Consider the following 13,898-nt stretch of genomic DNA (forward strand, 5'->3'; position numbering starts at 1 on the left):
CCAAGGATCCCCTTAGTTCCATCGGACTCAGAACTTCCATTTAAATTCCGGAGACTCCAATTTCCTGTGAAGGTGTGTTTTGCAATGAGCATAAACAAAAGTCAAGGTCAGACATTTAACACCATTGGCGTAGACTTGACATCAGACTGCTTCAGTCACGGTATGTTCTACGTCTCCATCAGCCGGACAGGAAGTTCAGAAAAACTCTACATTCTGGCTCCAAATCAAAGCAGCAGAAATGTAGTTTACCCTGAGGCTCTTCAGTGAAAAGTTCGAGAAATGGATATGAGGAAAAACTGACATGATCTGATTGTGGTAAGTTTTTAGTATTGAATGTGCAAGATAAAATTTAAGCAAGAGTTGAAAATTACTTCAATGAAAAATTTACTATGTAACATCAAGTAACCTTCCTTTTTGATGAAAATGTTTTGTGAAGTTCCTGATTGAATTTCAGTCACTACAAGACGTAGTTAAAATGTTAATCACCTTATGCAATCGTTGCTCTTACAACATCAACTTACTGGAAAGGTGCCCACAGATTTTGGTACCCGAGTGCGCAACAAAGCTCCGTGCGAAGCACGGGTATCTTTGCTAGTATATATATATCACGGGTTATTCATTCATTTAATTCAGTCGTTCTCAACTTTGTTTTACTCATGGACCCCTTTTTACTTTTTTTTATCTTGGTGGACCCCTTCATAACTATTGGTCATAAGACAATCTCCTATTTTTCACTAATATACATTTTGAGGTTTTAATAATCAAAGAAATATTATATAATTAAGATTTATTTTTAAATGAAAAGAAATTTAATGCAAATAATGTATTCTACAACAACTATAATAATTATGATAATAATGAGAATAAGTAATAATGAAAATCTAAATTAGAGTGATAATAATTCTTTACCAGTGGACCCCCAGAAATATTCCATTGGCCCCTAGGGTCCATGTGGCCCCGGTTGATAACCCCTAATTTAATTCATCCCGTGTAATTTTTTTAAATTCTTGTTTATTGGTTTTACCACTCCCTTCGGCTCCATTTTCAATTATGTGTAAATTGTTTTATTTTAATCGCTGCAGACGTAATCTCTTGACAGGTGACGAATAGTACCCCGAGGTACGTTTTTTAGTCGAATAGTCTTTTGACTATTTTTCATGTCTACTTATTTTTTCTCCACCATCGATCTTCGTCAAAATTCTAATTTTTTGCGAGCGCTTTTTGAAAGTCATTGTATCGGTTGGATTAACTTCACTTAATTTTAATGTTTTGGATTTCCGGTCGCGTCATGAAGTGACGTTAAGACGTCAGATTTTCTTTCATATTCTTTTCCGCCTTCGCATCACTGGTTCGAGCCTGCTTACCTACTACCACTTTTCTTCTTTTTTTTTTTTTTTTTGCTCAACACCCACATCCAAACACCCGGGCAACGACGAGCACCCATGCTAGTTCAATATCAAACTCAATTTATATGCATATAGATAGATATATATTGAGATAAATTTTGGCTAATCAACTTCTGGAGTATTTCTGAGTATACACGATTATATTGGGATTCTCATGTTTTTTTTCCAGAGCATTATTTATTTTAAATCATACAATTAACATTAAACTATGATTATCTTCTTCATAAAATAACAATCTATGTTTTAATCAGAAATATTGTAGTTTGATACATTGTTTGCCAATTTCTTTCTGTTGATCCCATGAAACAAGTTCATACTAATTCCATCCCACACTTTATAACAGATTAGCCATGATGGAATATGGGAAACTTGATATTTTATTTTTGGGCTTTGAAATATTTATGATTAGATTCCGCCTCTTAGCCTTTTACTAGTAAATTAAATATCGATTACGATTTTTATGGATGTATCGTCTATCTTGATTTGATGCCTATACCAAAGCAGACACTTTATATGGCCATTTTTTATTCAATCAAAGCATATCCTCAGTGAGACGTAGATGGCTCTTGTGTTTACGGGTTAGATGTATAGAGGACATCCTAAGTAGGGATTTTTTAGCAAGATGTTGCTATTTACATTTCGTTGTGTTTAATATTATTGAGGAAACAGGTGGTAGGTAGGGAATTCTGTGGGCAAGCAGTGCAAGTAAAATAGGATATGTGAATAGAAAGTTTTCCGACCTCTTGGAACATCAATTATAAAAGGAATGGGTGTTAGCTCTTATCGTACTGGTCGATGTTGATGGTGTACAAGTGCATTAAGTTTGTGCATTACGTGGACACAATTGTGAAACAAACACAGTGGTGCAATATTGCTACGAATGATTAGGAACTTGAGCCTCGCATACAGCGCGTGATCTATTACTTAAAAGTATTCTTTTTGCCCTTTGTTCAAACGGGAATTACTGATGATTGATGCACTAGCTAGGATAAGAAAGTAATACAACACGCGTGAGGAAATGCATAAGAATATGTAGAATACATACAAGTGTTAATTTTAAGCAGCGAAAAGAGAGTCTATCTTCATTGCAATAACTTTTATCTATGCATTCCAAACTATGATACCTATGAATGTTGGGTCCAAAAGTTTCAGATTTTATAGCCTCTTAAGTCCAACACAAAAGGTTTGTCAACGTGATAGATATCTTCTACTTTCTTCCCTCAACACTGAACAGTATGATACATATACAAAAAAATGAACCATCAAAACTTTATACTAAATTAAATTTTGTTTGTGTTTTAGATATTAGGCTATTAATCACAATTTAATTATGACGATAGAAAAATGAAGCATTGGATTTGTTAGAAATTCAGTGTAGCTATCGGTAAATCTGATGGATTCAGTCAACGTTAAGATGTGGCAAACCTTATTATTCCTCTTTCCACAAATAATCAACCGATTGTTTTATTTAGTAAATTAAGTAAATAATCAATATCATATTACAAAGAATAATAAGGTTTTTCTGACGATTGTCTTTTTCTTCCCGATACTAAGGGTGTCTATTTACTTCTGTCATCTCAATATATAAATATATACATACATACACACACACACACACACACACACACACATATATATATATATATATATATATAGTAATTTATAAAATATATGTAGCGATTTAACTACACTGAATATTCCGCGTTTCATCCACTCTAGGCATCTTCAGGCTTATGCGCATAAGCCTGAAGAATCCTAGAGTGGATGAAACGTGGAATATTCAGTGTAGCTTAATCGCCATATATATTTTATACATTACTAACTAGCTCTACATACGTATTGAGCACTTTTGAAGTAAATACTTAAAGTTTACGCATAAATTTATACTTTCATATATTAATTTTATGTGAGTAAATGAAATAGTTATATATAATATATATATGTACAAATGAATAAATAATATATGTAAAAATATATATATATATGTATGTACAAATAAAAAATATATAAATGTACAAATGAATATATATATATATATATATATACAAATAAATAGACAACAGTTTTTTTTCTATAGAGCAAATCATTCATTTAATTATTATTAGGTTGGTGCAAAAGTAATGTCGTTTTTCACTTGAAGCTGAACGTCAAAAAACGACATTATTTTTGCACCAACTTTATATTTCAAGCAATGGATTTACTTTGCCCTTAACTTATCAGAAAAAGAAAGCACTTTTCCATTTTAAAATAAATTAAATGTATATGGACATGATTACAAAATTCGAAAATTGGGAGAAAGTGCCTTTTTTTTCTTTTTATTATTTTATCATTTTATTTGTTATATGCTTTGTAATTACATTGAGCTTTATAAATTGAAGAATTTGTATAAATAAAAGGTGAAATTATAATTGACGAAACATTTATATGAAAAGAAAACGTGTATATATATATGTGTGTGTGTGTGTAAAAAAACATATATAGATATGTATGTATATATGTGTGTGTGAGAGAGAGATTATGTGTGTATGTGTGTAGGTATGTGTGTATAAAGGTGTGTCTGTAAGTAAAGTGCTAGTGTTTTCAAGCTTTTCTCTTTCTATTACAAACGTTGTGATATCCATTAGGACCCAATTGCCCGGCTTAAGGAACACAATACTTTGATAAACTTCTGAGACTGACCTTCACTGCTGACATGAAATCGGTTGAGAAATCGCCGGCAAAAAAATATTGGTCGATGCCTTAATTCTTTCTCATAGAAGAGTCGTTGCGACTATACCTCAACTCTATCATTATTGTCATGACAGGTGCTCGCCTGAGCTTCACTCGATGGTTTCCCCTTGTATGACATTCGTGATAACAAACCCTATGAGCTAACACCACAATCAGCAATTTCCATTACACTCTATCTGTGCATAAAACTAAGTGAAAATTCCAGGATCAGAGTTTATTTGGTAGAACTGCTCGACTGTAAAACAAGATACTGTGTAGCTGCTTCCCCGCTTACTATAACATGGTCGTGTTTAAGTCCAACGTTGACAAGTTCATGGTAAGCCGCCCTCTAAAATACATTAACTTATTCACTTTCCGCAATTACCGACCATAACGGTATGCATTAATCCTTGAATGGTTTGTAGGCCTTTATAAGTGGTGACTATACGGTAAAAAATGTGGCGGATGAATGCTTTATGTATTCATCATACACATAAAGAAAAAACAAGCAAAAACCCGATCACCACGATGTGTGTGTGTATGTGTGTGTGTGTAATGTCAGTGAACCTGAAATAATGCTCTATTATAAAAAGTATTCAAAACTAAGGGTTCAATATTCATAAATATATGCATCACAGAAGTTCAAACAAAATTGGCGCCATCGATTGCAAATTAGAACATAAGGAACCTATAAATGGTATCCTATATCGGAATTTGTTCACACCCTAAGCATAGGCCATGTAGAATCCGTTAAATGACACCAAGATAAATCACCTTTGCTTGTTTGAAACCGACGGTAACGACATACCCAGTAAAATCATTGTCCCGAACCAAACGGTTTTTCACTATCTTTCCGTACAGCGAGAAAGATCACGATCAAGATATAATGATATGAAAACTTATTTTTAGAACCCTGGCATCATTTCCGGTCTTCCTGGAATTCTACTTGTAACTCAACTCAACTTTCTTTGGTTGATGAGATTGAGAAATGCACAAGCGATGCTTCGCTATGGATAGTTAATATACAGTGCTTTTTGAGGTCGAACGGAATGCTTTTATGGAGAGTTGATGAATACGCGTCCGAAAGAATATACGTATTCAATGTTTATTTTCTTCTGAATATTCTTAAAGATCCAAAGCAACAAAATCCTTAGAACATAAATATACAAACAGATAAACGGGTCTAATTAAGTAGACTGCATGTCATCAAAATGGAAAGAAACTGCAAACGTGTTGATTTTGCAGTCCAAGCAAACCATGGGATAAATATCAGAGACAGAAAAATAATACACGGAATTTGCCAGTAAACTGAGTGGAATGTTGAAAATGAAGAATAAAAACATGATTAAAGTAATTGTAGGAGCTATGCATGGCTCAAAAATAGAAGACAAAATTTGTTTTAAAAGAATGAAAATCTATTAAAATTCATTATACTTGAGTAACTTTTTTTCCAGAAAGATTTAAGCTTGAATTTTATAATATGAACAGCAGGCTATAAAAGTTTTAATGCTATTTTAACAGAATTTTAAATTTTCAAAAAAAACATTCACCGCCATTTTTGTCTCGATAGATAACACATTTAAATATTTTTTAACTATTTTTTAATCTTCTTTTTTTGTTTAAATAACATTTAAGATGATTGACTATAAGAATATGCAAAAATATTATAACATAATGACCTGAATTCCAAAAAAAATAACACCATCTCACTCTATAGATTTCGCGTGGCGAAATTAAAAAATCCAAAATTTAATGATAGTTTGGAAGTAACTACGATAGCCTTAGCAGGACTAAATCAAGTTCATTTAGTCCTGTAAATGTCCATGTATTTTTAACGTTCTTTTTTTACGATTATGTGAAGAATAAACTTTATAAGTGTTTAATTATTATTCATAAAGTGATATATATATATATATGTGTGTGTGTGTGTGTGTGTGTGTGTGTGATTGATATGTAGTCTGCTTGAAGCATTGTGTGGGATAGGTATGTAGTAGAGATTTAGAAGGCTGTCGCAATGCGAGGAATGAAATATAGTCGTTGTTGGTAAGAGAAGGCGAGAACAAGTGGCGATTTACAAATCAATAAGTACATACATATATTATATATATATATATATATATATATATATATATATATATATATATATATACATATCTTTATTCAGTTGTATTAGTAAAATGTCATATTTGTTATGTCTGCGACAATATCCATTATTAATTTCGGAAAAAATCCCTTTTCAAATGGTGGGCGTAACAGATATATATATATATATATATATATATATATATATATATATATATATATATATATATATATATATATATATATATATATATATATATATATTTGTTACCTATAGGACCCCCAAAGTAAAGCAACGATCAGGCTGGTAAGGATCAGATGGGTGACAATTTTGTGAATGCTAGGCCGTGTGTGTTGGAGACAATTCCTGCATCTAATATCACGCTTGGTCGGCTTGACCCTGTCTTACAATTAGGGCTAAGTGTTTCTGGACGAGAGAGTGTAGTAGATGCATGTCCCCCACACTTTAAACTAAATCAAGTGCAACTCACAGCAAAAAGGAAAAAGGGGATATAGCAACTGTTTGTAAATACGCACACATGTTTGTAGGCCTTATTGTCTACCATAGGTGAAATAATACGACGTAAAAACAAATTGCCGAAAGAAATTATCGCATTTTTAGCAAAATGCGTAATTATTTATTAATATTTTTGTATCGGTTCTTCAAAGCTTTTCTTATTTAATGGTATATTAGCAATATTGGTCACACAAAGAGAAACTTATTAATTTATTTTTCAAAAATTTAAAAGCACTGTATTTCATAAAAATAATTATATATATATATATATATATATATATATATATATATATATAAACTAACATAAAAAACACTAACCTAGATTTAAAACAGATCAAGAAACTAGATATCCAGGCGAAATAGATCACACACAAAGGAACAGGTCAACCAGAGGGCAAATAGGCCTTTGTCCGATAAGTGCATGCTCATTGGCTGATAGGAAGGGTGCGGTGGATACTAGAAAGCTGATTGGCTAACTAAAATCTCAATAGAAGATGCGTATATAAAAACGACAAACAACCACAAAATTCGCACATAAGCCTGAAGAGTCCTAGAGTAGATGAAACGTGGAATATTCAGTGTACCTTAATCGGCATATATATTTTATTACTTACTATATATATATATATATATATATATATATATATATAAGAATAATAATTATTATTATTATTATATTCAGCGAAATTCAGACTTCAAAACACAAACGAAGAAAAATTAAACACATTCAAAATTCGGATTTTCACTTTAAAATCTAACACGTTCACAGTTGTTTTTTGTTTGTTTGTTTTATCTAAAATCCTCACCCTCCTCAAAATATAATATATTTTGTTCAGTTTCGGCTGATTAATTTAAGCGTATTTGTAACCAAAAATAAAGAAGGGGGAGTTTGTAGGCAAATATATATATATATATATATATATATATATATATATATATATATATATATATCGATTATTAAAAAAGTACACCGTTACTAACTTCATTCGTCACTTAATAACCGGTGAAAATTTCGTATTCATTAGATGTTTGGTAGATCTTTAAAGAGAGAATCCGTCAAAAGTACTTGTTCTCTCCTTCCGTTTTGGTCGTGCCTAGTAGGAGTACTATAAACAGTTCGTAGAAAAAAGTGTAGCCGCTATTAACGTCAATAAAAAGACTGCGACAATGATAAAACAACTTAAATCTTAAGGAAAAGCCTTAAATGCGGCAACGAACCCACATAAACTAACTCGCCACAAGAAAAGTGTAACAAAAATATTGCAAAACAAGTAAGTTGAAAATGCTAGAGTTCTCACTTTATATATATTAAGAAATAAATAAACATATATATATATATATATATATATATATATATATATATATATATAACATAAATAAGAACTAAATAAATAAATAAAAAATGAATATAAATTATTTTTTAAAAAGTCATCAGTTCCGGCGGATACAACACAAAACTGCTGTGAAGTGTCAAATAGGATAGAAAGATTGAGAAGCGAGATTACTTATCAGACCTCCACTGGAACCGTGTAATCAGGAATGAAACTTTGGGGAGGTTTATTGACACATAAATCCTAATCAATGGTAAACTGCCGTTGTAATAAGGCAAAGTCGTTTGCAAAAACTATCTAAAGAGGTGGGGATTAATGATGAAAATCTGGTGTGACGTGTTGTCATCCAGACTACAGGGAACACCACCGGTTATCATCAGTGAGTAATCCTTGATAATAAACTGTGTGAGAAGGAGGAGGAGGAGGGGAAAGTCCTGCCAGATCGTAGATTTCACCGTTACCAGCAGGCCATACTCGCTGGGTTAACTGGAAGGGTCCTATTCTGGGCTGTAAAACTTTAGAAATATTTTTCTACTTACTGACAAATCCCAAGTTGTGCATATAGTAATAATAATAACTAGCGGGACCTGTAGACATCCCACAGGGGACTCATTCATACGTAATATATTGATGTTGGCATTCTTTAGATGTTCAGCGTAAATGAAGACGCCCTGATGTCATTGTAGCTTTTTTGTTAAAACTGCAAAAATATTTATCGAAGCTAGCACGAACGTTCGGTAATGCCCGGTCTTAAAGTACGTTTAAATATTATATTTTAATTCTTGCGGATTCCGTATATATTATTATAGAATAAATGTTCTATCGATTTTTATATGTTATAAGTTGCGATTTACAAAAATAAAAAAATCATCTATATGACTTAGGTGCATTAACGTTAATCGAACCGAAATAAAAAAATTATGAAATATTTATATATATATATATATATATATATATATATATATATATATATATATATATATATAGCTTGAGTTCCTGCAGCCATAAAGGAAACCGAAACCAAGACTTATGAAGGATTCTTGATAAAATTATTTATAAAAGTAGATGATTTAATAACATAACAATTAAATGACCGGGATGTAAGCGTGACACACAAAAGAACACACATGCTATCGTATTAATATATAGATAATAATAATAATAATAATAATAATAATAATAATAATAATAATAATAATATATAATATATATAATCTATAATATAAAGCTGAACGTCTGTGTGTGTGTCTGGTCATGAATAGGCTCCTATATGGTTGACTATTTAAAAAAAAAAATGATTACATATAATTAAAGAAGATGTATCGAGGATCAGGAATGGGTAGGTTTGATCTGGCAGAACAGTAGTTCATAAAAAGTGTGGGATCTGCGTTCGCGCCTGGACCCCAAAGTATGGAAATAAAAAATGGAAAAAAAAAACGTTTACAAGTGTTTTTGATAAAGATGTACATAAGAATACTTTGATAAGTATGTTTCAATTTAAATATGGATGGCATAATAAAATTGTGGGGTCTGCGTTCGCGCCTGTACTCCATGGAAATATGGCACAAACTTTACCAAAGACTTTTCATATCTATTTGCGTAAGTATACTTTGATAATTATGTTTCAGTTTGAAGAAATATGTTATAATAAAATTATGGGGTGTTCGTTCGCGCCTGACCTCCATAGAATGGAAATATGTCAAAAAGTTGAACAAGGTTTTTCAAAGGGGTGAGGGTCCACAATAACACCTTAACTTTAATCTTATTTCACGTTAGCTTTTATTTATTTTTTTGAGTTGAATCATATTGTATCGAATAAATTCACCTCATAAATTCACGTTCTTATTAAAGTGAAAGCAAAAAAAAATGTCTGAACTTTAGACAATTCTTGACACAAATTTTGCATAACTCTGTTTTTTCCTTCTCCGCTTGCACGTGACACTCTTTCGAAAATAGATAAATAGATAAATAATAAAAAATAAGAAGGTTACTTGTAATCGTGTCAAAAAAAGAAAAAATCCTGCTCACGTGATTACGTGTCTTTTTAAAAACATTTGTATAACCTTTTTATTTTTATTTATATGTCTGTTTAAGCTTTTCTTTGTCCGTGTACTAGAAGGAATTCAGTTGCTTACAACCCTTTCTGTGTGTTCTTCACATTACAATAGTACAACCCTGAATCCGACGGCGCAATACTGTACTGTTCAATAATATAAAACTGAAATGAAGCTGTTCTGCTTGAAAATGGCGGCATTTTCCTTTTATTACTATTTATATCGATTCTTTACTTTAAAAAAACTAAAGTAATTACGTGTTTACTTTTTTTAATATCCAATTTTTCTGTTTCGAATTATTTTACTAAAGTAAGTAAAGCTTCATTATGTTTCAAAACTGTATTTGTTTCTTTGTTTTTCGATATTTCGTCGAAATTATTTAGTAAGAGTGTTTAGCAGAAAAGCCAACAAACGACTACCCGAAAAAATAAATATGCAAGAAATAAATGTTACCATAGTCAATAAAAGTTCAGTTCATTTTTTTTTTGTTTTGAAATAGTTTTTGATGCTATTGACTTGAAATAATTTAAGCGAACCAAAATTAAAACGAAATTTGAGGCGATAACTACTTAAATTAATTTTTATATAATCTACACATGCCATACCCGAATATTCCTCAAGCACAAAATAACGGAAAACATTAAAATAGGTTTATAAATATTCCTTATATTGACGGAACTCTCTTAAATTGTAAACACAGAATGCTCAGGTGCCCCTCCTTCAAATTGAAAACGGGGCTCTCCATTTCAAAGTCGCTGCCATTTTGATTTTTTTTAACCGGTTCGTGAATTATAAAAAAAAAATTACAAACTACTTAAAAAACTTAAGCTAATTAACTTTTCTCCCATAAAAGTAACTTTTATTGACTATGGTAACATTCATTTCTTGTATATTTATATTATTATATATATAACATTTTCTCTTTGTAAGGAAACATCATTTTGTTGGTCACTCTTGGCTACGAATCGAAACAAAGTTGATATAAAAAAATATATTTTCGCGAAAATTATATTTACTTTCATCATATTTTGCTTAGAGTAAAATTTTGGAGTATCAAAACCTATCTCTTTACAAGCCCCTCCTTTTCATAACCTATCATACTTTCATCAATCACAGTCCATTTTCTGTAGGCTGTTTTTGAACCCAGTCAACGACGGGTACTTCTGCTAGTAATACATATTATAATAATAATAATAATAATAATAATAATAATAATAATAATAATAATAATAATCGAGAAGTGTCAAGGAGGATTGAAAGCCTAAGGAGAGGGCTGACCAAAACTCTACTGGACAATTGCGAAGAGAACTAAGAACTTGGGAAGGCTTATTGCCACTCAAACACCAGTGGAGACCAATAGCTGCTGTCAGCGGGAAATCAATGGTAAGCGGCTGTTGTGATAATGCAAATAAAATTGCAAATGTTATCGAAAGAGGAAAAGAATACTGAAAACTGAGGAGACTTGTTGTCATCCAGCTTCCAGGGAACGCCACATGTTAGTTTCTAGGAGAGATCTTTGATGACCTGTATGAAAGCTCCTTGTGAGCCAATAATATTAATAAAGGAAACAGAGAAGCAGAGAAAATATCTGGGACTAGACAGAAAGCTTACAGGGATATGGAAGATATAGAAAGTCAATTAATAGTTGGATAACTATGTCCAATCTCCTGCGCGAACGCCTCCCTCCAAAATGTCCGTGCCAGTAAAAACTGGCCCCGCACCAAATAATCAAGGAAGATCAAGGAGAATTCAAAAAACGAGGAGGGAAAGTACTACCTAGACCTCCACTAGATGAGTGCGAAATAGACTGGAGCCTTTGGGATACTAATTGCTACTCAAATAACGGTCGCTTCCAGCGAGAAATCAATAATAACCGATAATTGCGATAAGGAAAACTAATTTTCAAAGGTTATCAAAGGAGGTGGTGAGTACTGGAAATCTTGGCAAACTTGTTGTCACTCTGTTCTCAAAGCGAAATCTTTGATGATGACCTGCGTGAAAACTCATAGTGAGTAGTAGTAGTAGTAGTAGTAGTAGTAGTAGTAGTAGTAATGTTATGTAATAGGCCGAACACAAGAAAGATTTGATCTATCTAGTTAGGTATCTATTTCTGTATCTATCCATCTGTCTATCTATCTATCTAACTGGTGAGATGAACGGGAGAGGAATATGAAAAATGTTTATAAAATCTGTCAAAATATGGTAAAAGCACATCATAGACACGTTTACCGGAAGAGCTGGTCAGTTGATCGGATTTATGTGTGAGCCACGTGATCAGGTTAGCTGGAGATCATCGAAGAGTTGGAGTTTGGACATTGAGCAGAGCGGACGGTTTAACAGGTCGCCTCGCCCCCCTTCACTGGGGGGGGGGAGCTGACGCGTGTGAAAATAGAGAACTAGAAGCAAGCCACGCAAGCAAAGATATTCACTTTCCATTCTTCTGCGACTGACACCTGGAAAGTGAATAAAAACTATAAAAACCAACCAGCGTTGTTGAAAGTGATTGAATGTTCGTCCAAACAGGTTCCAGCCTTCCATTATCAAGAAGATGAATTCCAGGTGGACAAGATCAACGACGCATGAAGTTAAGATAGTCCAAAATACATGTATCACACACACACACACACACACACACACACACACACACACACACACACACACACACACACACACACCCGCATCTGAAAAATTAGATATGAATATATCCTAAATAGTCAGTAACAACATAAGCTACGGTTCAAATAGTGATGAATCACCAACAATAGACATTTAGTTACACGTAAACGCATCAAAATGAGCTCTTCGTCTCAAGTACGCATATCAACATTTAGACGATTATACCACATACACTGTTTTGGTGCCTTTTCGTACACAATAATAATAATAATAATAATAATAATAATAATAATAATAATAAATGGAAGAAAGGGAATAATAAAAACCCAAGCCCAGAAATCTGGATTAGAAGACTAGGATGCTAATGACTATGCACAATGCACTACACTGAAAAATGAGTCTTCATAAAAAAGAGAGCAAGAAGGAAACCTTTAGGTATAAAAGACGATGGATGGCAAGACACTGCGAAAATGAACAATATTGGGGTAAGGAAACTGGAAACTGGAAAGAGACACTATAAAAGAAAAGACAAATGAGAAACGGAGCAGCGTCAGCGACGATTTCGAAACATGAATGACGAAGTGACGCACGGAAGCACGTAGAGATATCTAGAACAAGGACAGTTGAAAAGAGAAAAGAAATCGCTAATGAGAGCCGCACAGAAAAACAAAGCGAACTATATCAAATATAAAATAGACAAAAGCCAGGAAAACAAAAAAAAAAATGTAGGCATCCCCCCACCAAAAAAAAAACAAACAAACAAAACAAGAGATTAAATAACATAAGTGAATGTAATAAACTAAACGAAAATGCTTAGCCGTTCTGGTATGAGGACGAGTTCTAGCTGTGAATGGCATGCAAGGAGTAATAAGAGATCCGAACTCAATCGGATACCTTTTATTAGAATCATCATCAGCAGCAGCATGCAGTCCGTCAGTCTTGACGATGACTAGTCGGAGCCTCAGCACTTTATCCTTCGGTGTTGGCATAGTCCTCTTTCTGTGTGAAACCTCCGGTCACAGGCACTGCATATGTGGGTGCCAGGGTTGTGTCGTCTATAGTGTCTCAGCTTCTCCAATCTTTCTCTCTATTTCTTTCTTTCCTTTGTGGAGACTGTTCCGTCAACCACTTCTTTCTTTGGCTTGTTCTTCCCAACTCTCGGCATTGATGTTCATTGCCTTCA

The sequence above is a fragment of the Euprymna scolopes genome, chromosome 6 (assembly GCF_053919585.1).
Source record: "Euprymna scolopes isolate OS-2025 chromosome 6, ASM5391958v1, whole genome shotgun sequence".
Taxonomy (NCBI): Eukaryota; Metazoa; Mollusca; class Cephalopoda; order Sepiida; family Sepiolidae; genus Euprymna; species Euprymna scolopes.